The sequence below is a fragment of the Carassius auratus genome, chromosome 3 (genome assembly GCF_003368295.1).
Source record: "Carassius auratus strain Wakin chromosome 3, ASM336829v1, whole genome shotgun sequence".
Lineage (NCBI taxonomy): Eukaryota > Metazoa > Chordata > Actinopteri > Cypriniformes > Cyprinidae > Carassius > Carassius auratus.
Genome location: NC_039245.1, coordinates 22689104 through 22715547, shown reverse-complemented (window position 1 = coordinate 22715547; position 26444 = coordinate 22689104). Strand labels below are relative to the sequence as shown.

The 26444-nt window shown below is 36.9% G+C and overlaps 1 long non-coding RNA gene across 1 annotated transcript; it reads left to right on the top strand.

Annotated features, from left to right (window-relative positions):
• The first annotated feature begins 11687 nt into the window (after positions 1-11687).
• On the top strand, positions 11688-26141 carry LOC113041990 (uncharacterized). The gene is made up of 3 exons (XR_003275502.1): positions 11688-12019; positions 22187-22298; positions 25928-26141. It is a non-coding gene; the product is annotated as an uncharacterized LOC113041990 (long non-coding RNA).
• The last annotated feature ends 303 nt before the right edge of the window (positions 26142-26444 follow it).

The window sequence follows — 26444 nt, the reverse complement described above, 5'->3', positions numbered from 1 at the left end:
AGACCAAATGTGTGCTGACTGCCTTTTGTAAAAATGTCTTGCTGAGTTTAGACAACTTTAGAAAAAATCACTGCCTTCCACACTGGTAGTGGTGGGGTGGGGTGGCGGTCTGGGTTTCTATCAATTTTCTTGGCTGTGATAAGTTACCCTCAGAGTCTTTAGGGGTAAGCATTAGCTTCTGCTCTCCCAAGCTCAAATTTGGTAGTTTCACTCTGTCTGGATTTCTGGTCTCTGCAGAGCTTTGTATTCACCCTATCTACTGTATGATTGGAAAAAAAGGTAGACACCTCAGACACTCATCTTTCTTCTGTCACACCATGCTGCACTCACAAATAAGATGACACGGAGTGCGCAAAGTTGCTGCAATTGCCGTGGTAAGGGACACGCTCTGAATATCTGCTTTGTCCTGTCATTCCATCAGTCAGCCTGAGTCTGTGACTTCTGCCACAGAAGCAGAGAGGATTTCCCTTTAAGCACACTTCTTCCCCCCTCCCCTGCTTTCCAGCTGATAGAATGAAGAATAGAAAAGGGAGAAAAAATTGAGAGACCAGAGATGGACTGCAGAAAGCCATTTTCAGCCCCTCTGGAATACCACTGATGGTTTCAGGCAGTATTTCAGGTGCCGTACAGTCGCCATGAATGCTTTGACTATGTCCATTCCCATCTTAGTTTTATCTCTCCTTGTTGAATACAGATTAAAAGAAGATGAAGTAAGAAGTAAATAGAACAGAAGTTGAAGCATGTGAGATGAAATGCACATTTTTCTCTCAAATTTTTTTTATTTATTATTGTTTTAGTTTTAACTAACTAAACTAAATCTCTCAAATGGACTATTGACACTCTGGGTGCTTTCACACCTGCCTCATTTAGTTCGGTTGAATCGTACCAGAGTTCATTTCCCCCTTTGGTGCTGTTCGATTGGGCAGGTGAGAGAGTAGAATCACACTCGGGTGCGCACCAAAAGCGGACCAAACAAGCGTACCGAGACCTGCTTGAAGAGGTGGTCTCGGTATGCTTTCAAACATCCGACCTCGAACAGAACCAACTGCAAAAAGTACTGATAATTTTTGGACTAAACCAGCTGCCGTAGTAACAGTTGTGCATTATGGGATGAGGAAGTGTTTGTTGACAGTTCGCACTTTAGCATGGCAGCTCGTGGACAAACTTGGAGTAGTGAGGAAGTGCAGAGCCTCATAGAAATTTGGTCAGATGACCATGAGCATGTCAGAGTTGAGAAGAACTAATGCACACCTCCGCTTGAAGTTACGAGCGATTCCCGCTCGCAGTTTGCAGTGCATAAGGGCGTTGTTTTCAAGCCGCATCCGCGCTTCATTATAGAATTGTATTTTTTGCATATTGTGGTGTATACAAACAATGTAATAGATTATGGCCAGGGACAAAACCAGCCTGCGCAGTTATGTTGTCGTTTAGTTGTGTTGTCTCCGTGTTGTTTGCTGGCTTTTCCTCTTATGTTGGAATTTTCCCGCACGTAAATTCTGACCAATCAAAATGCAGTTTAGGAAATAAGTAATGTCCAATGAGTGATGTAGATGTTGTCATGTGACTAGACGAAGAAGAATGCCTCATGCACTTGCTGCTGTGAAGCGCATTCACACAAGTTCTAAAAGTTCAGACATTGAGTGAATCAGAGGTAAAAAAAAAATAATAAAAATTATATAAATACTGTTCAGTTTCTTGCACAGACCGGTCGTTTTATGTCTTTACACATCAATGTATCGTCCCAAGCTGCAGGGTTTAATTTGGATTAGTCTGTGCATGCTTTGTTTTTTTTAATCTCATAGATTCTGTTACCATTTGCCATGCATTGTACGAGGGGTTTTAAAGATGGCTGCCAAATGAAATGACTTGTTTTAAAGGCACTTTGATAATAGGTAGGTGTGCTCTCAGTAGTCCGCAGCTTATAATTTGAACACACTAGAGCGAGCGGCTTAATAATAGAAATTGTCATTTTAATTCTCCACTCTTAGCAGCATGGTGGTGTTGGGATGTTTGCTAACGGTATACAACTGCTCAGGTTTTTCAAACTTTTTTGTGCATCTATCAGGGCCTTTACTTCTCCTGTACAAGGCAAAGGAAAGGTACAATTGTTAGTCTCTGACAATATGGGGGACAACAACATTTGCCAGCCGACATTTTTTGAATGGCTCAGTAAAGAGTTGTCTTGGAGATACAAGGGTGCACTCTCAGTGGTGTCTGGTGTGACACTTCAAGGGGTGCAGGAGCACGTAGAGGCCCGTTAAACTGATGGCAGCTGATGTATGCGTGTAGTTGAATACGTGCCACCTGGCTCAGCACAGAAGATTAGTCAGGAAGAGTGATGAGATGTTCAAGGTGAAAACCAACTCCTCAGTGGGCGGCCATTCATCTTGCACTCTCTCATTCACACCGCCGTAGCATTCGGTACTAACATGCTCTTGTCTGCGGCATCATGTGGCCCACAGGAGCTGTGAGTGGAGGGCTGAGAGAGCCATGCCAATCTCATCACATCTAGAGCAGAGCTAGCCACATTCCCTAAGCTCATCTCATCAGCATAAACATCTGCTCATCAACAGTGGACACACACAGATGCACGCTTGCACAATTCACATGCCATATGTGCTTCAGATAACAAAACAATCCTTTACTTGGGCAATAGTCATCCTGTAAATGGTGTAATTGAAAATCAATATGCTGAATGCACAGCGATGAACACAAAAGCATGTGTTGTTATGGTTTGATAATACACATTTAAATGGCTATTCCAATAAGGTAAATAAAAACAAAAACATGCAATGTCCAATAGATTGCTTTGCCTCAGATTGCATCTCAGGGGTAAGACAAGTGGCTCTGAAATGTTTGTATGGGTAATGCATTTCGTTCAGAGGTTTGTGCGGTACAAGAGAGCTCAGAAATGGTTCACATGCACAATTCCACCTACTGAAGAGGAGAAGCATTGAAATCACGCTACGATTCTGGTGTGACACACATGCTTTTCTCTCCATGGCACCATTCCAGTCCTTAGTAAATGGCAGAAATTGATTACCACACCCAACTAATTGTGAGGCTTCCATCTGCTACATCTTAATTGCAACTTCAGACCACAAAGCAGCCTGTGTTCTCAGAGAATACTGCATGTAGCTCTCAGACACTCCATCAAACTGCAAACATTGGAGCACTTGAAAAATTGATTGTCCGTAATGCTCTAGAGTGACGTTTGTTTTGCCAGTGAATCAAACGGGTTACCATGAACAAACTGGTCTTCAAATTGTCTCATGGTCTCAATATGAAAGTCCCCTTGAGCAACCTGCTCCAAGAAAATGAAACTGCTTTCATTAGCTACTGATATGACTGTCCTCATCTCATATTTAAAATTATGTAAACTCCCATATACTCCCAAGTTCTATTCATTTCCATAGGGACATTTTAATGAGGAAAAATTGCATGCATCAAAAGTGCATATTTAAAATCACTACAATAATGATAAGCTCATGATTTTACTCTATAACTCTAGTTACATGCTTTTTTTACTGACTCAAATTATGCACCAAGAAACACACCAAACCATGTTTTCTTCCTGTTCAACATATTTTCTTCGCGACAATTGGACTTTATTCCACTAGGAAAACTGTTTAATTACCTACTGCCTTTCCAGCCCACTGATTTACATTCTAAGCTACTTTAATTATACAATTCATTGCATTTTAAATGTGGATAAACTACTTAAAATTCAGCGATTAAGCGCTGTTGAATAATATCAGCAGATTTAAGAATGGCCATTTCTGCAGGAATTAAAATACAAAATGCATTGTTTATTTCTTTTGTTCCTTGTGTTTATAGTGGTGGCACCTCCTCCAAGCACCTCACCAACCTATTAAATTTCACGATACAGGTCCCTGGTATCATTTGTCATTTTCCAAACCCTTCCTCATCTGTCCTTATCACTCATAGATGAAAATAAAAAAGCACTAACGAGAAGCTGATTCAAAGTCCCTGTGCTTCACGGAAAGTCAAGTCATTACCTCTAATGGGCATTACATGTACAAAACACAATGTTCCACTAAGAAAGCTATACTGTTTTAGCTTCTTCAATTTGACTGTGAAGTGTATGACACAGCACTGACCAAAATCTATAACACAGCTGCTCTCTTGTACAGGTCTAGGAGAAAATTAATATGCCCCACTTGTTTGCTGGCACTTTACAGTAAGGGGACCTTGGCAATGGTTCAATCTGATTCTGTAAAGAGTCTAGCACTGGAAGTAGAATAATCAACAGGAGTAATACTCAGGAAGGCTGAGTTAAGATTAAGATCATAATAGAACTGCAGCTGAGGCTTTGCTCTCTATGGAACTGACTGAAATCTCATATAACATTCAATATTTGAAATATTACATTATCATGGTCTTTCAGTTCACATCTTCAAAACTATGCTCTTATTTCTCACTCCAAGATAGCAATTTTAGATACTGTATGGTTTTTAATAAATGACCAGTATTGAGTATGCATTCTCAAGTGATTTACAGTGCTGTGCACCATTAAGAATTTAGAGTGCCTTTATATTCCTATTCCATTTCAGGATTTAAAATAATTTTGGCTAAAGGTGTCTCAAACAGGATGTCTTAAACAGCACATAAAAGTGTGTGTGTGTGTGTGTGTGTGTGTATGTATACACACACACACAAAATATATGAGAAATTAAATGTTATATGATGCAGAAATTCATTTATTATTCATTATTTATTTTAAATAACAATTACAATTAAAGAATTAAATATAAAAAAAACATAATTGTATGTATATTTTAGTTTTTTTATATTGATGATGATGATTAATCCAAACTATGTCTAAATATAAAGCAATATATCGGAATAATTAGTCATAATTCAATTATTTATGGTTTGTCAACAAAAGAATGTTGAAATTCTTTTAATTCAGCAAATACCAATTCTACCTCCAAATCAATTATATATATATTAGCCTCCACACCAATGGACAATGACACTGTTTTCTGCAGTTTTGTTGTCTGCCACATTAAATGACTGAGCTCTTTAAAGTAAAGTGTGGATTTTAATTGGCTGGCAATGCGTTTATCTTTCATCAGCTGGAAAATAAATAAAAAATTCTGAAATTGATGCCAACCATAATTCAGAACTCTTGTAATCATTGGATGCAGTGTGGATTTTCTATAAATTCATAGACTTAAAATGATTATTAAAGCATTATAGTTATAGGTATTAATCTATATCTGTCTTTAGTGAACATATATTTAAAAAGAGCACATGGTTAAATTCTGAATATGGCACAACACTCACTAACAGACTCACTCTGACTTATACTATGAAACAGCTATGCTACAAAAATTTCTTTTTGGTGGTTATGGTCCCTGGTTGTGGAATAAACTTTGATCTTGAGCTGCTAACAGAAACCATAATCAGTCTTTAAGCTGCAGTGTTCTTTGTTCTGTTCCCCCTTGTCTTTGGAAGGTGTGCAGCTCGCACTGCAATCAGTGTAAGAATCTCCTCTCAAACCAGGCAATAAGCCCAAAGCTTATGCTTTATCTCCGCTCTCTGTTCACATCGTCTCTACGTCCTCAGAAATACAAGTGGTACATAAAAGAAAACAGTTATTGTGCAAAGATGTCTTTGGAGAGTTCTTCCAAACCTGCTTTATTTGGCTCTCTCTCTTCTTCAGTCCAGCAGATCGATACAGTACTGAGACAACTATCACTGTAAACCGCATATTGCAATGATACGTCCCTCAAAAACATACTTGAACCAATTCAGTTCAACCTGGTGATGTTATCTTTCAGACAATCATATACATTTTCAGTTACACACTTGAGGCAGAAAAAAAATTCATTCAGATCGAGCTGACGAACATTGTTCCCATTTACTCACTCCAAAACATTAGTCAGTTTAACGGCCCATTCAAAGGAATCACTGCATTTCTTATTGGATCCCAGGTTGTTGACCGCTCACACCGATTGCCTGTCAAACAAATACAGTATATGTTGAATTTCATCTGAGTGCAGGTTCAGCAGTTTATTTGTTTGCACTGCCGTTTGTATTGTGCTTTTTTTTTCTCAAGGTCTAAGGGTTGCCAAACAAAGCAACCCTAGGATTTCTTATTTCCCTCCTGCAGTGCACAAACTAGACTACTCAGTCACCTTGTTCCACTAAGAAAATAGATTATCATTGTAATGGTTAAGGGGAACAAAACAAAAAAGATCAATAGTTTAGTGACACACATTATAGGTAAAAATCAACTGAGGAAGAGAAAAAGAGTTTCCGATGCAAGAACACATTTAAAACAGGAGAAGGTCGAAGAAATGCTTGGAGGGTTTTACATTTTAGAAGGGAACATTTACAGGAAAACAATATACAAAAAAACTAAATGTTTGTCGTATGTGTTTTTCGCATACAGATGACAATGTTGTCAAAAAGATTCCCTGTTCATATTGATCTGTGAAAACGACTTTAGCATTGTATTATGAATCCCAGGCCAGTAGTTGGCAATGTAACTTTGTATAGAAATAGTACAAAAACATGTAATATGCATGTGCATGATATGCTTTTCCAAAATTTACGGTTTTAGAGTTTACAAAAAGTCGCTAACAGTTTTCAAAAGTTTGTGTTTTCAGGCCCCCAAAACATCATTGTCATGTAAAGCCAAAACGCATAAAAAGATTTCCCTTTTTGGTTGATAAAAATCTAACCCCCTAAGTTAGCCAGAAAATTATATTTATTGGGCCACTATATGTAAGCCATCCACCACTGGCAACTAGAGGTCAATATTTATGAATGGATGTCAGTGGATTTCACAACACCAGAAGACAAAAATAGTGCAAAAAAAAAAAAAATTTCCTCCTGAAATTAAAATAAACTGATGGTAACATTTTCTTCTACAATGTCCAACACAAACACCTCCGTCAACATCTCAGAATATGTAGTTTAGTGTTTCAAACACACCCTCTCCTTCTACGATCTGCAGCTTTGGTGTAACCATGGTGATAAAGCAATATATTTACCTATCCGGCAGAGGAACGCAAGCTTGTAATCTGTTATCAAGTGCATAAAAGCTCTCAGCTTCCTCCATCAATTAGATGCTTAATTGATACCCACTTTCTTTCTTTATAGTCCTTACATGCATTTGATCTCTTTATGTTCCTCTGACTTGTATGTATTCCTGTATTTTGGCACCCCCCCAAACTCGTGTGGGGGTGTTCCAGAAAGCGGGTTATGTGACATACCTGGGTATGTGGATAAACTCAGCTTTCTGTTCCAACTACGAAGGTACTGTAGCTCTCAGGGTGTGTAACTTATTTTCTGAACATAACCTGCTCTGTCCGGAGTAGGTTATCTTTCAGGGTTAGTTTACTATCACTATCAGCGTATGCATGACCTTTTGAGGAGACTCCAACAGGCGTGACAGATTGTGCACAATATTATATAGGCTATGATTATAATCTTGTTATCAAATATACAATATAACTGCATTTTGTATAAAGTATTTCTATAATAAAAAATATCAAACGTATATGATGTTTTTTTTGTATAAAATTAGCCTCAAACAATATAATTCCTATTTTCGGCAATTAAAATATTAAACCAAGAATTAGAATTAGAAAAATGAATGCACAGCCATCAGCAATATGCATCAAGTTTGAACGGTGAATGGCCATTGAACATAGGAAAAAGAAAGCAGAAGCATGATACACCTTTTCTTAGCGTCCTTTTCCTTAATGACTAATCGATTTGTCACTCTGTTGAATATCTTATGTGTTAATGTGAATGCTGAGTTTGAGCGGTTGCATGCAGTTGCAAGTCAAAATGTTTTTTGTCATGTTGCTGTGTTGTTTGCTATAGTGTTCTTTGAGGACTGGGTCTAGTAATGGCACACTTTCCTCAATTAAACATATTAGCAGAAGTACTCAAATATCAACTGATTAAAGACATATAGCGTTCCCATGACTCATGATGGCACAGATGAGTTAGTCAAGGATTTTCAGATAGACAAATGTCTGAATGCATGAAAGGAGATCAGAATAAAACAAAGTCTGAGGGAACGTAAAATCTCCCTGCTCTGAATGTGGGATATTACTCGTCAGCTCAGCCTTTGGAGCTAGTGAGCAGTGGCGTCTGATTGAACGCAAACTCTTTGAGCCTGATGCCTAAATCTTCATTCATATGTATAGGCCTTAGTCTCTCTTTGCACCACAGAAGGATTTAGGATTCCAAATCCCAAGAAGCAATAACCAAATAGGAAAGACTCCTTAATATCACTATACGTTGTTTTGAACATCAAATGCAAACCATCACAGCTGGCTCAGGAATTGGAGGATTAATTTGTAATAACGGCAGGTGATGAGGAGAGAATTCCTCTCAGAGTCATTGTGCTGATGTCAGCTACAACCTTTATGAAAATGTTTATTATGCAAATTCATCCTGTGGTGTCTTGGGACATTGTCATAATTTCATAAAGTCAATTCAGGGAGCAACAGAGAAAAATGACGCAAATGAGATATGAAAGCTCGTTTGAATACCAGAACAGCTATAGTGTACGTGTTGACAAACTCAATTATGTGTAGAAAAGGTCATGGGTCATATTAATTAGTTATGTTTAGTAAGAGCATAGCTCTGTAGCTTGTCGGTACAGCCGGTGCCTATACTTTGTCATTTAATTGTTATAAAGGAAGGTCATCACATTCAGACAAGCAATTTATATTTAAGTTAATCAGACCTGTAATCAAAAATAACTTTATGGCAGGTTTGCATGGATGACCTTGAAACCCGATGTGCCAAATACGACATATATGCAATATACAGCTAATAGCGCAAACCATTTCTTACATTCTTCACAATGTCCATGTCAGTGAACTCATAGTCTCGCGTAGCCAGAACTTCAGACTGAAGAGCGTTTGACCGACATGTCAAACAACCGATCACCGTTCATTTTGTTCATCGTCACATGTCGCCACAATAACAGACCGGTGTGTAAAACTCTGGGATGTATTTTAAAGATTCTATCCCGCGAACTTTAAATATTTCACATACATACTCTTGAAATCCAGTGTTTAGTTAATCCTGATAAGGGCTCATTGTCACAGTATCTTTGTTTCCAGGCTCAACATATAGAACGCGACACATACGTCTCGCGGAAATCCTGTAGAATTTAACCAATCCGATGACGACTTTGCAGGGGGGCAGGGTTTCATATTTTATTGAAGCACCCCTGGGCGTCGCCATTGGCTAGCAGACCCCCACCTGCTGTTAGCATTCCATTGACTCCCATTCATTTTGGTGTCACTTTGACAGCGAATAAATTTACATCTAAGGCATTTAAAGACTCCATTTGTCCATTCGTTATTTCTAAAGAAACACGAAAATGTATAAGAGGCCCCATTACCTTGTATCTTACGTTGTGGCCCCGTAGAAGCAGTTTTTGTAAAAAATAGGCTAACGATTGCGTCATAACCTGCGACTCTCTGTCGCACAGTAGAGAAATTACCGTATGGACAGGAGGAGAAGCTCGCAGGCAATCTTTTACTGTCTATGAGGCTATCGGGGGGACGTGGAGGCATAAAGTCAAGGGAGAAGCCCATAGAGCGTCCAAAATTATTCAACAACGTCTGCAAGATTCGGTGGGTGATTCAGATTTCTCTTAGCACAACTATTAGAAGACTTACAATTGTCAGACAGGTTGCTCACCTGACATCTAAGTCATCAAGCTCAGTTTGAGTCTGCGCAGTATATGCCCGACCCCCAGGAAGTGTGTGCTTCTAATTGACTTCACTTGTCTCCGTTGAATCCAATGGGGTCGCTATGTCCATTTCTTATACTGTCTATGCGACTTTGACACTCCTGAAGCATTTCCACTTTTGTGTCCAATATGCATCAGATGTTTAGCCAACGGTCTGTGGGAGTGACATTGGAGGCTGAGACTACTGAGCTCATAGCCTACAGAAACAGCAGCCTTGAGATTCCATATCACTGCAATGATTCATAGCATGCATATATAATAAAAGACTGTCATTTTATGGACATGTCCTTTAATTAACAAGAAGTAAAATGTTAATTTCTCAGTGCACTAAGGTGTGGGAGATCTTTTTATGGTTATTCACTCTTTACTTTTTCTTATCTTTATTCTCTTTGACTTGTAATGTGCTACTGCCACCTCTCGGTACAAGATCACAGGCTCAACAAATAATTTACCACCCACATCTATACTGTATCATGACATTTTATGACATAGAGTGTGCAGAATTTGTTTGAAACATTTTAAAAGTGTGTTCAACATGCATGATTAAAATGTTATATACTTTGGCTTAATAACCTCAGTTCATTAATGTTGGCCTGTTTCATTCCTGTTTTCTATTCATTCTATGAATTTCCAAGCCAAAGGTACAAGACAGTGTACTTGACTTCTTTTATAGTGCAATGTGCTATTCATCCCATCAAGTTCTGTGTAATACAGTGTATCTGTAATTGACAGTGATGTTTTGGCCCAGAAGTATTCTCAGTAGTGTTTTCATTATGTTCTCTTTTGTCGAACTAGATTTCAGATCATTTCAGATGAAAGTTTTGTTACTGTTACTGGTACTGGGTATAAGAAATTTCCTGTGTTTAGACCTTAGTCAGGTTAGACACCGTATTCAATTAAAAAACAAATAAATAAAAACAAGGCTATGAGGGAAAGACTTATAGTCTTGACATTGACACACACTGTATAAATGTCCTAGATCACTTTATTTTTACTCACAACTTTAATACTGTTTTCTAAGGTTTTTATCTACTAAATGACTATAGGAGTCATAATCTGTAAGCTTAAAATGCAATACATTACAAATATATATATTATTAAAAAACAAATAATGGTTTCAAATTAATCTCGTTTCCACAGTAAGAGAAACTTCTCTGATTGTTACATTTTGTTTCAGGATTGTGGGTAACATAAGCACTACACTGAAAAAAGGTTTGTTCTCTACACTATTTTTATTTAATTAATTAATTTATTTATTTATTACATCTGACTAGAACTAGTCTTAAACAGTCGTTGCCAGTAAGTATAAAAATACAATATATTAGAAATATGTATATATATATACCCTGTTTCCTCAGTAAACGAAATGTCTCTGATTGGTGGATTTAGTTTCAGAATTGTGGGTAGTGTAGTACTTTGCATCCAAACGACATTTAAATGTAATCTGCCAGCACAGTTTGTGGACATGAAAGGGTCCTTCGGTTTGGAAAGGTTTGAAAGCCCTGGAATAGGACAATTTTTGGGTGAAGTGCTCTTTTTATCCACCAGATGTCAATATTGAACATGAGTGAAAGAGTTAATGGCACTCGCTGTTTGACTAACGACGTTCAGTCTAAAAATGTCAGATGTTTTTCTTCGAATTACGCATTCATATTTCAAATAAATAGGTCTTAAGATCACAAAAGCACTATAGGCTTTTTCTGTGTATACAGACTCACTCGTTCATTTGTTATTTTGTGTGTTAGATTTATTTGACTGTATGTGCACCATAAATTTAAACTTTTTAGTAGCACATTTTATAGCACCTTAACTGGAAAAGTCTACTTTTTACACATTGATCTTAAGTAGGTTTACAACTTGTCTAGGGTCAGTGCCGTAGACGCGCGCGTGCGTGGTACGCAGCCGCGGGAGAGGAGAGGCGCGTGGAGTCGGTCAGTGTCAGGGCGCTCCGAGGGGTCCAAGCTGATCACTGCACGCACACACTCACGCTCAACCCTAGTGTTATGCATCATTTTAAGCCAAATAAGAAAGGGGAAACACTTTCCTGCAGTGTTGTTTTTGAGTGAACGGTGAGGATTACCGGAGCGCTCCTGTCTCCAGAAATCAGCGGTGTGTTTGAGTTTCTCGTCCGGGATGGCCTTATCCCGTCAGGACTACATGGCACCATGGTGGACCTACTGGGTGCATAATTTCCCGCATCTTAATTTTAATTTCCAGACAGTTGATAAAACATTTCAACCGGAGGACGCCAGCTATCAGCAGGTGAGAGCTGGAGGGGAGACCGAGGGAAAACTAAAAGTAAATATTATAATATTTTACTATAGCTGCTAAATGAACAACTGACACACATTTAAAGATAAGGCGGCTATAATGACGGTACATTTTAACTTAAATTTTGAGCCGTGTTCTCAGGACAAGTGTATTTTTATAAGCATTATTTTAGTGAAGGGAAGAAGTTACTTTTGAAAGTAAGTTTCTATATAGACAAATACTATAAAGAAGCCATTGAACAAATACACTGTTACACTCTTGACCACAATTGGAGATTTGTATCACACTACACGGGGCAAGTTGTCACAGACTAACAGGGCAATAAACACTTTTAAGAATGAAGTTAACAAGTTAGTTAAGCAATTTCTTAGTCTATAAATAAATAAATAAAAATAAAATATAGTGTAAAATATCAACCCTTTTGTTTAGCTCATGAAAATGTATTAATTGCTTAAATTTCACCATGAAGTAAACCTGAGTTAGACATTTTATTAAACTGCAAATAAATAAATAATTAATAGATATAACATTTAAAATGTGTGATAACTTGCCTCAACTTGATATGAACGAAAAAGACCTGAAAATAGCTTAATTTTAAGTTAAATTGTCTTATTTTTGTAGTTTATTCTTATCTGTATGACAGTTTGTAAAACAAGTTAACTAGTTTTGCTGCTTTTTTTGAATAGCGTTTAATTTATTGCGGTTTCATTTTTTTCTGTTTTGATTTGCTGTTCAAATTAATCTGAAAACCTGTTTAATACCCTGTAATAGGGTAAGTTTTAAATAAACCACTAAATACATGTTGTGCAGTAGATGGCTTTTTCGTAGCCCAATCATCTCAAATCAGTGTCAGTGAACAGCAGGTTTTTACCATGTAGTGTGACATCATGTCCAACATGCTGTATTTTCCTTTTTCTGGGCAAGAAGTTTTTAAGACGCGTGCCTAATGAATTCGAAATAAACTTACATGTAATATTACAATGTGACAACTTGCCCCAGCCTCCCCTCTGAGTAAGCCGCTGTAGCAGTGGCCTTTTCTTGTAGGTGTAGTAGTGGAACATGCAGGAAGAAATTTAGTGTGAATAGTAATTTTGTAATTGGATGACAGGTTTCTCTCGACTCGGCAACTGTGTAGAAGCTGACTTCTGTGACTTGTTCTCTATATGCATACTCTTATTTGTTCCTATAATCCAAATTTGTTACCTTTAAGACAAGAATACCACACTTTAATTATGAAATAATATATTTTGTACCTTCAGCATTCTGGGACTTCGATCTAAAAACATGAAATAAATTTAACTGAACTATAAATGTAGTGTCTGGTAAACACAGACATGTCTGGTGGGTCAGATCTCCATTAAAAAGACAGTTTCTACAGGGTGATTTGTACAGAGGAGCATTTTGCTTATTGATTTAGTCTATATTTCTTCTGGGGGTTTTATCAAAAAGGATATTACATGCCTCGTTCAAGGTCACATTTCTCTGGGTTACTTGAGGAAATCAATGAAGCAGCAACACAAGTTTGTTTCATCTCTCATTCTAAAATAAACTGCTTGTTAAATCTTTGTCTCAGTTAAATTTCCTTGCTAGTGCTTATTTGAAATCAATTTCTTCTGAACATATTTCCTGTACCATCTCAGGGGTGTGTGATCTCTTAATGTCTTTTAGTTGTATTTTATGTCTTGTATGACTTATTTTTCTATAAAGCACTTTGGTCCAATAATGTTTTTAAAGCGCTTCATAAATAAAGTATGATTGATTGATAATACCATATAGTGCTTTTTTGTAAGGAAGTGTATGAATATGAAATATTTATTTCATGCTTGCCCTCTTGAGTAGTCAACCCCCCCCCCCATCTGTTTTTAGCTCTCACTGGCAGGAAGTTAAGGTTAATGTTGTTAAACTTCCTCTTATAACAATCCATGGGACAATTTTTTTTCTCAGGTGTTTCTACTTTGATTTCATAGAAGAGACAAAAATGAGAATTCTTTACATAAATGTACAGAGCAGTAGAACCAATGTGAATGTTTTGTTTTGGAAAAGTATGGTAATATTTGAATAATATATCATAACAATGTGAAATAATATGAAATTTCAGACAGTGGTGGATTCAATACACATTATTGTTAAATTCTGTTTGAGTAACGTTTCGCTTGTGTTGGGGGAAGTCGTGGCCTAATGGTTAGAGGGTTGGACTCCCAATCGAAGGGTTGTGAGTTCTAGTCTCGGGCTGGACGGAATTGTGGGTGGGGTTAGTGCATGAACAGCTCTCTCTCCACCTTCAATACCACGACTTAGGTGCCCTTGAGAAAGGCATCGAACCCCCAACTGCTCCCCGGGCGCCGCAGCATAAATGGCTGCCCACTGCTCCGGGTGTGTGTTCACAGTGTGTGTGTGTACACTGCTCTGTGTGTGTGCATTTCGGATGAGTTAAATGCAGAGCATTTAACCCATCTGAGTATGGGTCACCATACTTGGCTGTATGTCACTTCACTCACTCACGAGTCTTTTTCACTTTTTTTATAAATTATTTTGGCCTTTTAGTGTTTTTACACAACTATTCTAATTCTTCAATTTGGATTTGAATATAAATCCTCAAGTTCTTTATAGGGCATTAAAAATATTACACACCACCCTTTAGTGATTTGAGTAATTTTGCTCTGAATTTCCCAAGAGCATGCTGCGATTATTTATTGTGAATTTTTATGCAATCTGGCATAGCCACACTTTTGGTCCTTGACTAAAATTGACATTTTAAAATCACAGAGAGGTATTTGTTCAGCAAAAAAATTAGCAGTAGTCCTTTTCAGTGTTTTTTTTTTTTTTAATAATATATCTAATATCTCAGATATCTATATCTAATATCTGGCTGTCCTTCTGTTAGCCCTGGATCACAGGACTCCAGAGCTCTTGTGCTTCACTTTGATCAAATGGTGTTCAAGTATAGCTGAACGTTTCTGTTTTGCCTCAGTCCATGTGAGTAACCGTGGTGATGTGGCACAATCTCACCATCATAACAGCCATCATGTGATTTATCCACCCACAGCTGCCATGAACACAAGCACATCGTCAAGATCCATAACCTCTGAGAGATGCGGACACCTCTGTGTTTCAGTTGTCTACATAGACGCCATTCAGGAAAACATAATGTCTTTCCTCATCTCAAATTATGCACAAATAACTATGTACAGTACCACATTCAAGTGCAGGTCAGAACATTTGCAACAAAATCTGTATTTTTGTCTTGATTTAAAGCATTTATTTAAGTTAAAACTAAGTTTTGTTAGGTTTAAAACAATACAAAACCATTTGCCAATAGGTTACGAAGAACACATTTAATTCAATATATTTTCTGAAAGTTTTTATTTATTTATTTATATTATTTTATTTAATCTAATAAAGTGTTTTTTTTTCTGATGATCTTTTGGAAAGTAAGACAAAAAATGCTGATGAAGAAAATGTAATCAAATAAACTTGTTCTTGAATTGCAACTGTTTTGGACCCACTTCACTAGGATACACAGGAACTGATTTTATTGATGGTTTTTGGGTATTGTTTTGAATATATTATTTGCATGTCACTACTGTAAATTTTGGTGCAGATGCAATAAAAATGAATACTTATATCCAGCAACGATGCATTCAATTCAGCAAAAGTGACAGTAAAGACACTTAAAATGCTACTAATAATTTCTGGTTTAAATAAATGTTCTGTTGAACTTTCCATTCATCTGGCTCCTGAAAATTCAGCTTTGCCATAAAAGGAATACATTTCAAAAATAAAAAAAATGTAATTGTTATAAATCAAAAAAAAAAAATATTGGTGTTTATACTGCACTTTTGATCAAATAAATTCTGCCTTTGTAAACATAAGTGTCTTCCCATAGAAACATTTAAATAATATTGCAGACAGCAATTTTTTTTTCGCTGTCAAATTACTTGACAGCATATTAATATTCAAAAACTTTTGTCACCAAATCTAAGGCTATGTTGATCTAATTTGTGTGTGTGTGTGTGTGTGTGTGTGTGTGTGTGTGGCTATGGCCAATATCAGATTCCAATGTGAACTAATCATGGTCCTTTTTCAGTTAAAGTTAGTTTAAAGTTCTTCATTGAACTGTGATGTTTAGTCCAGGACAACTTATAAAGTGGCCCAAATTACAATCTGAATCAAAAGATCAGATTCCATGGAGTTTTTGCTTTTTACACTGTCATTAAAAAGAAGAAGAAGAAAAAAATCAGATTTGGGCAACATTTTACTGCAGTGTGAACCTAGCCTAAGTCATTTGATGCAATCAACATGACTAAACAAAAAACAAAAAAAACTAAACAAAAAGTGATAGCATAGAGAGAACTCCTGTCGAACCATGTGAGTGAATGTCATGGTCAGTATTTTATTGTTTAACATTTTCAGGATTATGGAAAGATTTTTCACAATAATGGGCACGTGTGGGGAACATTTTGCATTCAAATTTGAGTTTTGTTTTCAACATACTGTAATGCATTAGATGCTGCATAAGACACAAAATGAGAGTGCAGCAGTCAAACCTGACCATCTAACATATGTTCCCATAGAAAAACAATGAAAGGTCAACACAATGGAATCTAGTGATTTACCTTGCAGGAGAAAAGGGGAGATAAAGGAAGAGGAGTCTTACAAGTTGTGCACACTTCATTCAGAGCCACTAGGAGGAAAGGAAAGGTTCAGAGGGCATTTAGAATTAAAATTACATTTTCTTTAAACTTTCACAATTCATTTAGGATGTCAAAATTGGTGCATTTGTATTAGATTTGTTATGCGATGTGTTCATGGGTAATATTTGAGCTGTGGAAGAGATATGTTTAGTATTTAAGCCACATACCTTGTGGCCTCAGAGCTCGAGCTGCTGCTTTCAGCTTCGATTGCCAGGAAATAAGTAGGAAACTCAATTCTAATTTTGTGAGAATTAATCCTCCTTTACCTGTGCTCTCATCGAGCTGGATGTTGCTCAAATGTATTCCCTGCTAACCACCACACACCTGTCACAGGATTCAATATGTCCAATTAATGAACGCGCGTGAAAACATGTGAGCATCTCTTATACACAAAGTCTGTTGGTGGATCATGATTACACGTGAGATATGGACCATGTGGTTTTTTTTTTTGGTTTTTTTTTTGTTTTTTTCTGCAATATCATTACCTGACCTGAAGCTCAGTTCATACCCTCAGGAGAACCTCTAAATCAATTTCATACCTCCTGAGCATTGAGAGTTGGCGCACTGCTCACACCGTTTACTTTTCATTATGTCAATAAAAGAGAACAAATGTTTTTGCTAATTTGCTAAATTGAATTGGCAGAAGGTTCAGCTTAAACTTGTGACAGTCATAAAAGTTTAAGCCCTGATTGAGTTAACATTCCAGATCTACACACAGGGCTAGTTGTCATGCAGTGTGCTGCTGCGTGATGCTGCTCAGATCCTGCTTAACCCTGTTCTTGTGTATGTGCATCCTAACACACTCTATTGTAAGTTATTTGCTCTCTTAAAAAAGACTTGTATAAAACCCAAACTGGAGTTTTAACTAATGTTAACTTACTGCCATTAGAGTTCTCCTAAATGTTGACAGCTGAATTTTAAGTTTCTCTTCTGTTCACTTCATTGACTATAAGTAAACATTGTATATTGATCATATTACTTACAATATTTTGTATTAAGTTTAAAATATTTCGATGAGTTTGAGGGTTTAGGGAGACTTGCCATTTTTCATGGGAGACCCATACCACAATATACATTTCATTATATTACCTTTGTCTATTATTATCTAATTAAACACCACCAGAATAGTTTTCATCCAGTCAGAGTGGTTCAGTTCACTTGCTATTTTCTACCTACAGACAGTCGTGTACATTAGAAGTCAGTTCTCTCATTTACAGAATAACATCGGCCTTTTCCACCCCATTCTCCACAGTTTTCTAGTTTATCTCAATTTTTGCTAATCATAAATGAGTGTTCTTTTCAGTTAGTCGTGCTCTGAGCTCTAATGACAGCGCTGACCCCATTAAAACCCTGCAGAGATGGCTGATGGGTGAAGATTCAGCCACAGTGGGTCGTTTCAGCAGGAACTATCTCTGTAACTCATAGCCAGCTTCAGAACAGCATCTGATGGTGCAGCTTAGAGAGATAGTGTGACTGTCATTTGCACATTTGAGCATATTAGGCGTTTAAAGGACACTTTTATCCTGCATCCCTCTGTCAGTGCTCAGTGGGATTACTTGAGTGTTTACTGAAACATTGGATGAGTCCTCCAGCGGCTTAGAGAAGGATCTCCCATCTCTTGCGGTGATATCAATCCTTGCTGTTATTTTTTTACAGCTTAATTGAGTTTAAATAGTATCTGTGCAATCAAGTCGAGGATATCGCTGGAAACTAAGCGTCCCCAACTAAGCAAGTCAGAGGTGACAGCAGCAAGGAACCAAAACTCCATCGCGGTCTCTGCTGACATTCAGGGCTGTAGAAGTGATCCACCATCTGGGCTGGATACAGACTGGATCTGGTGGCTACGGTGACCACAGAATAAGAGAGGAGAAACAGAATAATATTAGCGTAGATGCCATTCTTATAATAATGTAGCAAGTACATTGTGTGTTATGGGAAGTTCTCCAGCTTCCGGTTTTCCTAATTAATGCAGCCTAAAAATCATCCGAATTTGAATATTAGAAATGTTGTTAGTGTGTTATGTGTAAGCCTGGTTAAAGAGGTTGTTCTTTAATCTAGATTTAAACTGACAGTGTGTCTGCCTCCCGAACAATGTTAGGTAGGTTATTCCAAAGTTTGGGAACTAAATAGGAAAAAGGTCTGCCACCTGCAGTTGACTTTGATATTCCAGGTATTATCAAATTGCCAGAGTTTTGAGAATGCAGTGGACATGGAGGACTATAGTGCAATAAGAGCTCACTATTTATAAGTAATAAGCAAGATTGTAAAATCTATACAATGTTTGATAGGGAGCCAGTGCAGTGTTGACAGGACCGGGCTAATATGGTCATACTTGCTAGTTTTTGTAAGAACTCTTGCTGCTGCATTTTGGACCGGCTGGAATTTGTTTATTAAGTGTTCAGAACAACCACCCAATAAAGCATTACAATAATCTAAGCTTGAGGTCGTGAAAGTATGAATTAATAATGTCTCTGCATTTGACGTTGAGAGCATTGGTCTTCATTTAGATGTTTTTGAGATGGAAAAATGCAGTTTTACAAATGCTAGAAACGTGGCTTTCTAAGGAAAGATTGCTATCAAATACACACCTGGGTTCCTAACTGATGACGAAGACTTGACAGAGCAGCCATCAAGTCTAAAACAGTGTTCTAGGTTATTACATGGAGAGTTTTTAGGTCCTATAATTAACACCTCTGTTTTTTTTTTTCAGAATTTAGCAGTAAGAAATTACTCGTCATCCAGTTTTTTATATCGACTATGCATTCCATTAGGTTTTCAAATTGGTGTGTTTCACGAGGCCGCGAAGAAATATAGAGCCGAGTATTGTCAGCATAACAGTGAAAGCTAACACCGTGCTTCCTAATGATATCTCCCAAGGGTAAAGAAAGGTTTCTTCATCAGAAAAGATTTGTAGATCATATTTTCAGGGAGTTGCTCCTCATGACATTTTGAAGTTTTAACTAATATTGCCTAGTCATAAAATTGTCAAATTATCTGATGTTTTTAAATATTTGGTCATAACCGATGTCATTAACATTTAAAATCTGGAAGCTACAGTAGCAAAAACAGCCTGTTGTTAATGTAGGTGCAAATGTGTTTTATTCGCTAATGGCATCTTCACGCATAGACTGGATTGATTAATATGAACATAGTGTTTGTATGATCCACCCTCAAGGGGTCTTTAAAAACTATTTAACCTAAATCTTTGCACTTTTTCAAGTTTAGAGACCTGTCTAATTTTCTCATCTCACAGACACTATACCCAATCATTACCTTCAAATTTACACCTTACTTGCTTTTGGCACTTTAATTAATGGGTAGGTGCAGGTCATAAGTGAAATGTAACCAGATGAGCAGTGATTTCAGCAATGTGCTGGATTCAGAGGGTGAGAGCTGGGCTCGCACTCACCGGCTAATGGGAGCAGTAATGCTTGCTGGCCTGAGGGAGTTCTAGTAATGATATAAGGTAAAAACCTGGAATCTATCATGCTTGGGGGAACCTGCCCCCACACCAACGAACGCACACTCTCTCTCTCTCTCTCTCTCTCTCACCCACACACACACACACACACACACATCCTTTGGCAACTCGGTTAGTTTTGTCTCATTTTTAAGTTTGAGTCACTTTGTAATGGCACTAATGACATGGACAAGTACAAGAGAAATAAATCATGACATGAATGCCAAATTAGTGCAGGCATAGACATTCAAATCTTTCCTTAAAATAAGCAATGAAAGTGAGCAAAAAAAAGCGCATCAGAGTCATTCTAGGACTAGTTATTGATTCAAGTTAATTTTCTGGAGGAGACCATGTTTACTCTGCCAAAAAATTTAAAAGGGGAAAAAATAAGAAATATAAATTTATAAATCGCCTGCTGCTTTGTTAATTTAGCCCTCATCCAATAATGACTTTGACATCCTTGTGTTTTGTGTGTGTTTAAACTGGCCTTGAGTTTTTCTAATCCTCCTCTTTAAACATGTGTTTATTCATTTATTTTAATAATTAACTAGAAAAGGAAAGTTGAGAAACCGTTTCAAGGTTATGTCCCTTGTGTGGTTGAAGTCTTTTCTGTGCGTTTTGGTTATATAGTTTCCTATATCGTTGCTAGAGGTGGTTGCGAAGGTAATGATACACATTTATGAGGTGCTCTGGGTGATGGATGGATGGATATAGAGATGGATGTATGGATGATAGATGGATATATGGATGAATGGATGGATATATTGATGTATAGATGGATAATTAGATGGACAGATAAATAGATGGCTTTATCATATTATATATACATAATAACAGTCTGAATATATTTATGTTACAGTCTCTTGTGATCCACAGTCAGCTAGTGTACTGTTTTTGCTTTTGTCAGTCTGAAAAATATCCTTTCTGCTGAAGCCATCAAAGAAAAGAAGATATTCAAGTCATGCATGTGATTGCCAGGTTGAGAAAAAATAAGTAAACTCTTCAACTTAAACGCTGTTCTTGTTATTAAATTAAGTAGCTTAGTATGTGCCGCTACTGCATAATCAATACATTTCGTATATCAAATACATACCTAATCCAAGAAGCATTTTTCCAGAAGCAGATGAAATAACACACTTGGACTGTGTCTCACTTATAATGCTTCTAACATAAGGATTGGCAGGGGATGGGTTCAATCCCTTGCTGACTGAGTTGGACTGAGAGGCCCAAATGCTTGACGGTCTGCACACATGGCTCTGATGAGGTTGTTTAATGAAGCTGATCTGATGCTGTCTGGAAAAGAGAGTAAGCAGACTGGTTGCTGGGCTGTTATGACTCAACGGAGCAGTGTACAATTCTCGAGACTGCTTTGAAATATTTACTCAGATTTCACACTAGAATCTACGAAGCCAGAGCTGGATGATTTCATGTTTATAATCATGCTGGAGTGCTCAAAATTGTGAATATGAATGGGAATATACTTCAGAGATATTTTACTCATAAGAATTTCTAGAGGTGCCAATAATTGTGTCCAACGAGTATTAGAGAAAAACATGTATTTCATAATGATATTTCCCCCCATTTAAAATTCTCATTATCCGATGAAATGATACATTTTTGTGAACTTTTTTAAATAAAAGATCAAAAGGATTAACAACACAGATGAATTTTCACAACCTTATTTGATCATATTTACCAAGGGTGCCAATATTTGTGGGCATGACTGTATTGGTCTATTTTATTTATAAAAAAATATATAATACTGTTTTTTTGTTTGTTTGTTTGTTTTTGCTGTAAAAATTAGGGATTGGATATTAATAATTGCAGAATCACCATTGAGACTAATTGAAAATTTGGGGATAAATCTGCTTAATGGTCATGAAAATATACAAATATTTCCACACTTATCTTAAATCAATCCACTTTTTATTGTTTTATTAATATGAAACTCCATGTGTAACACAAACCATTGTTCTGGCTTGTTTTGTTTTTTTCTCCTCACAGTTCAGCGGTGGGCGTGGGTTTCTATGGAAACAGCTAAACCAGTGATGGAGTTTACCAGTTGACTTACTCCATTCATAAAGCCAATCACACACTGGGTGGCATTGGCCGTCTGGTAAGAGTTTCACTTCCTTCACCTGTCACTCATCATGCTGCCTTATTTCATTACAAGGAACACTGTGATTAAAACGAAATCTAAATTTTGCCTGTTACATGCTGCATGCTATTACATGCGCAATAAGAGTCCGGGACCTCGGGGGCTTTTCAGTGCTGCTGGAGTATGAGTGTATCCTGTGATGAGTGACACACACACAAAAACCCATAAATGCAGGAGTGAAGCACTTCTACAGGCTTCATCTCTGTAAGTTTAAAGCTGTAGTCATTGTGATTGTCCCCTCTTTAACTTAAATTTTAAGTTAAAGATAGACTCTAGAAACCTTTCTAAATGAAAACACATCCAGCTGGCAAGGGAAAACAGCATACCACAACACTGGGAATATCTGTTCTGCATTAAAGTGGGTTAAAAATCTATCTTCATATCCGCTCGTGCATCCACATTCACTGGTCTGCTGGAAATGTTTGTAAGAGTCTTGATGATCACAGAATGGTTGAGGTTTTCAGAATGTGTGTGGGTAGGACACCCACCACTGAGCGACTATCAACAGACCACTTCCGAGTGTGTGTTTGTGTTTGTGTGTGTGTGTATGTATGTGTGTGCTCTTGTTTTTGTGACATATCAGGACTCATCTTTGTATCTTTGTTCAAAACAGTGTATTTACTCGTAATGTGAGATGCAGTAGTGCTGGGCCATGTGTTGTTCACTATATATTTGCAGTGAAGTTTGTAAGTTCCACAGTGATTTGAATTCACTTTTTATTTGGTCATTATGTTTTCTGAAGAGCATACCAGTTAGATTAGTTTCACAATTGTGTTGTGTCACAACATTAAGCTTTTAATAAATCCAATTAAAAATCTGTCATTTAACAATTTGTTTGCATGACCACTGGCAATTTTCTGTGTAATTTGCATGTATTAATAAAAATTAATAGGTAAATATTTGCTTCTTTTTTTTTTTTTTTTTGCCAGGGTCCCATCGGGTCCTTAAAAAGTAATTCACTCATTCATTTATTCATTAACTTGTTCATTCATTTAAAATTTAAGGTGATTAAAAAGTCTAAATAAATAGTTTAAACTAAATAAATAGTTTAAGAAATTTCTTAATTATCATTTCAAGAGGTCATAAAACGGCATAATGAGATGGTTAAACCTCAAAAGAATGATTTAATGAAATAAATATGAGTAATGCATGTTTCAACATAAAAACATGGTGCTTTCCAAAAATGTAAACAATTAGTAAACATAAGGTGTCTAGAAATGTATATAATCACATATCAATCATAATCATAATTTTGACTCCTGGCTGAAATGTTATAGGTTTATAATTTTTTTTATCAAATTTATTTTTGTTCAAACTTGTATTATTTGAACTGCAAAATAGTTTAAAATGACATTCAATGAAAAAAATAGTTTAGAATGACATTTAATGACAAAATAGTTTAAAATGACATTTATTGACAAAATAGTTGACAAAAAAATGACATTTTATGGGTTAGGACGTTACTGTGAGCATTGTAGCTCTTAAAAAGTCTTCAGTTTGATTTTAAAAGATCTACAGATTACTCTACAGTGTATTGATGTATTATGTATTCAGGAAAATTATGAAATATTGACAATGTTTCAAATGATTTGTTTTTTTTTTTTTGTCGTTGCAATCATTGTGGATTAGGTGCAGGCTTACAAGATCTTTCCTTTCCATCTTTACACTGAGAACTTTTATATTTAAATCAAACAGTGTTTCCAGCGGTATGTCTTGGATTGGAGGGCTGTGTAATTCAACATACGGCAGGTTGAGTGTGACAAACAGAGAATTTGTGTGGCTGGCAGAACACTTCTCCTAATACAACCATGATGTTCATTATCTGCTGGCATGAGGTGACAACCTCTGTTCTTCTAATAAACTGCCTCCAAGAGCTCCCTGCTGTCACTCTCATTATCTGCCAGTGTATGTTTGGCTCACTGGCCCATAATGCATTGCTTCACGGTTGAACAATTTGATCTAAATAAGCTGTCTTGAACAGACTTTTCACTGTTTGCTGTAGCTAAAACAACATTCAGAATGTGAGAACAACAAACAGCCATTGGCTTCACTACAGCTGCATAAATCCAATTTCAGCTTCAGTGGACTTTTTCTTTTTTTCTTAAAATTGAAAGGCAAAGAGAACCGTGTCTGAAAACCAAGCTTGATTGCACAACTGAATTCATTTATGTTGAAGTTATTGGGAAAGTGAGGAGGACATTTTCAAACTTCCAGGCTTTATAAACGCCTCCTGCATATAGTTGCAACTTGCGTGCCATAAAATAGCTGTTGCAACAGTGAATAAATGGGTGTAGTGATTGGCATTTTGCATGCTTCTAACCCTATTTCATGCAGTATATCCTTACCTTCCCCAAGGGAAGTGACTCTAATGTATAAATGATAGTCCTTTTTGAATCTTAATCTTTATGAATCTTATTTATGCATCCACCATCTCGTAATTATTAGTTATACAGCAATTATTCAAAAGAGACACATGTTGCAATTCACTGCAACAAAAGCAGAACGAGCAATTATTGGCAAGAATAATAGAGGTTTACCAGAAAAGCGGGATGGAGGCCTTTAACAAGAGGGAATAAAAGCAATTATCAGCTGATATACTGTGCTGATGAATTATATAAATGATTTGATGTCTCATAACCACTTTAAAAACCGAATCAGATACACATTATGTACCATTAATCCAGTCTAGTGTAGCTTACACTGGCTGGATAACGTGTTTATATAAAATTGGTAGCTAATTACAATAAAGTATCTGCATTCTCATGTAAAAGTTGTGTACAAAATATATTATGGCTGTCAAAAGCTTTTTTCACAATTGAACCTTTCAGGGTTGTGTAGCATTCGGTTATTACAGACAGGTCGATACATGGACAGATCTCCGACATCGACTCAAGCCGACTCTAGTGTTTTAAAGAAATAAGCACAGAATATTTAATGGTAATAACTCTACACAGTGGCATGTGGATAGAAGTAATATTTCAGAGGTGACCTGACAAAATACTCCTGAAAGCATTATTGATTCTCCACCAGCCTCAGTGAATCTGTCAAGATCACTGTGATTGGGGACTAAAGAAGCTGACTGCAAACTTGTTCATTACTTTCTGGAAAGATTTTAGCCCAGAAATCATTAATAATGGATGGTCCGACTTAAAAAAAAAAAAATTCAGCTTCCGCCATTTATCAGAGTATATAACATTTTTATGTTTTTAATCTAAACCTTATTTTGAGAAAGTCAGCTGATCCAATTCTTGTCCTTTAATAAGTCATAACATAATGAATATATCTTGAAAAATGTCTCTGTGTTGTGGTTGTCTGTCTACGCAATGAAAGTTAATTTGGTCCAATATTGATTGGATCCCCAAATATCTATAATAATTAAGGAAATCAACAGTCTTGTATTTTTTTCCTTAAAGATTTTCTCCGCTTTCTGTCACTCTTGGTACTTTACTTCTTATGATCCCCTGTGCATGCCTTCTGCTCCCATAGAGAATTAATTGGAAACAGCCATTTGTTTCGGCTCCAGTGGGGCCGATCAGCACTATTAACCTTGTATTGGTGAGCGACGTTTTTCTTGTCTCCTGTCTCAGTTGGGAAACTCTTGGGTAGTATGCAGGTTGGGCTGAAAGAACACCTGGAGTGGTTGGATGAGAGATTTTCTCCACACGGAAACTACACCCAAGCCTTGCGCTCCATGCAGCAGATGGCCAACAACGTTATTCAGCAGCTGACAGCCATGCCACACACAAGGAAGGTGCAAGTGGATTTGACAGTAATCATGGATAAAACTTCATTCGTAGAGTACTACAGGTAAGCTGCCTTGGGCTGGTGGGGTAATGATGGCTTTTTTAATTCACTTATTGCTCTTGAAAACTTTTGCAACAACATGTCCATTTTTTGTCCTACTCCTCCTTTTGGCCTACTACTTAATCTTCTTTACTGGCACTACTACTGGATCTCATGTTGACTAGGTTACTCGCACACTTTTGGTGCTGTTAGGCTTGTTAAATTGATTTGTGTGCCCTCTAAGAAGATTTAATTTCTGTTTGTAGACCTGTACCTTATGAACTGGCAGTGCATGTATTGATGAGTAGCTAGTGTTTCATG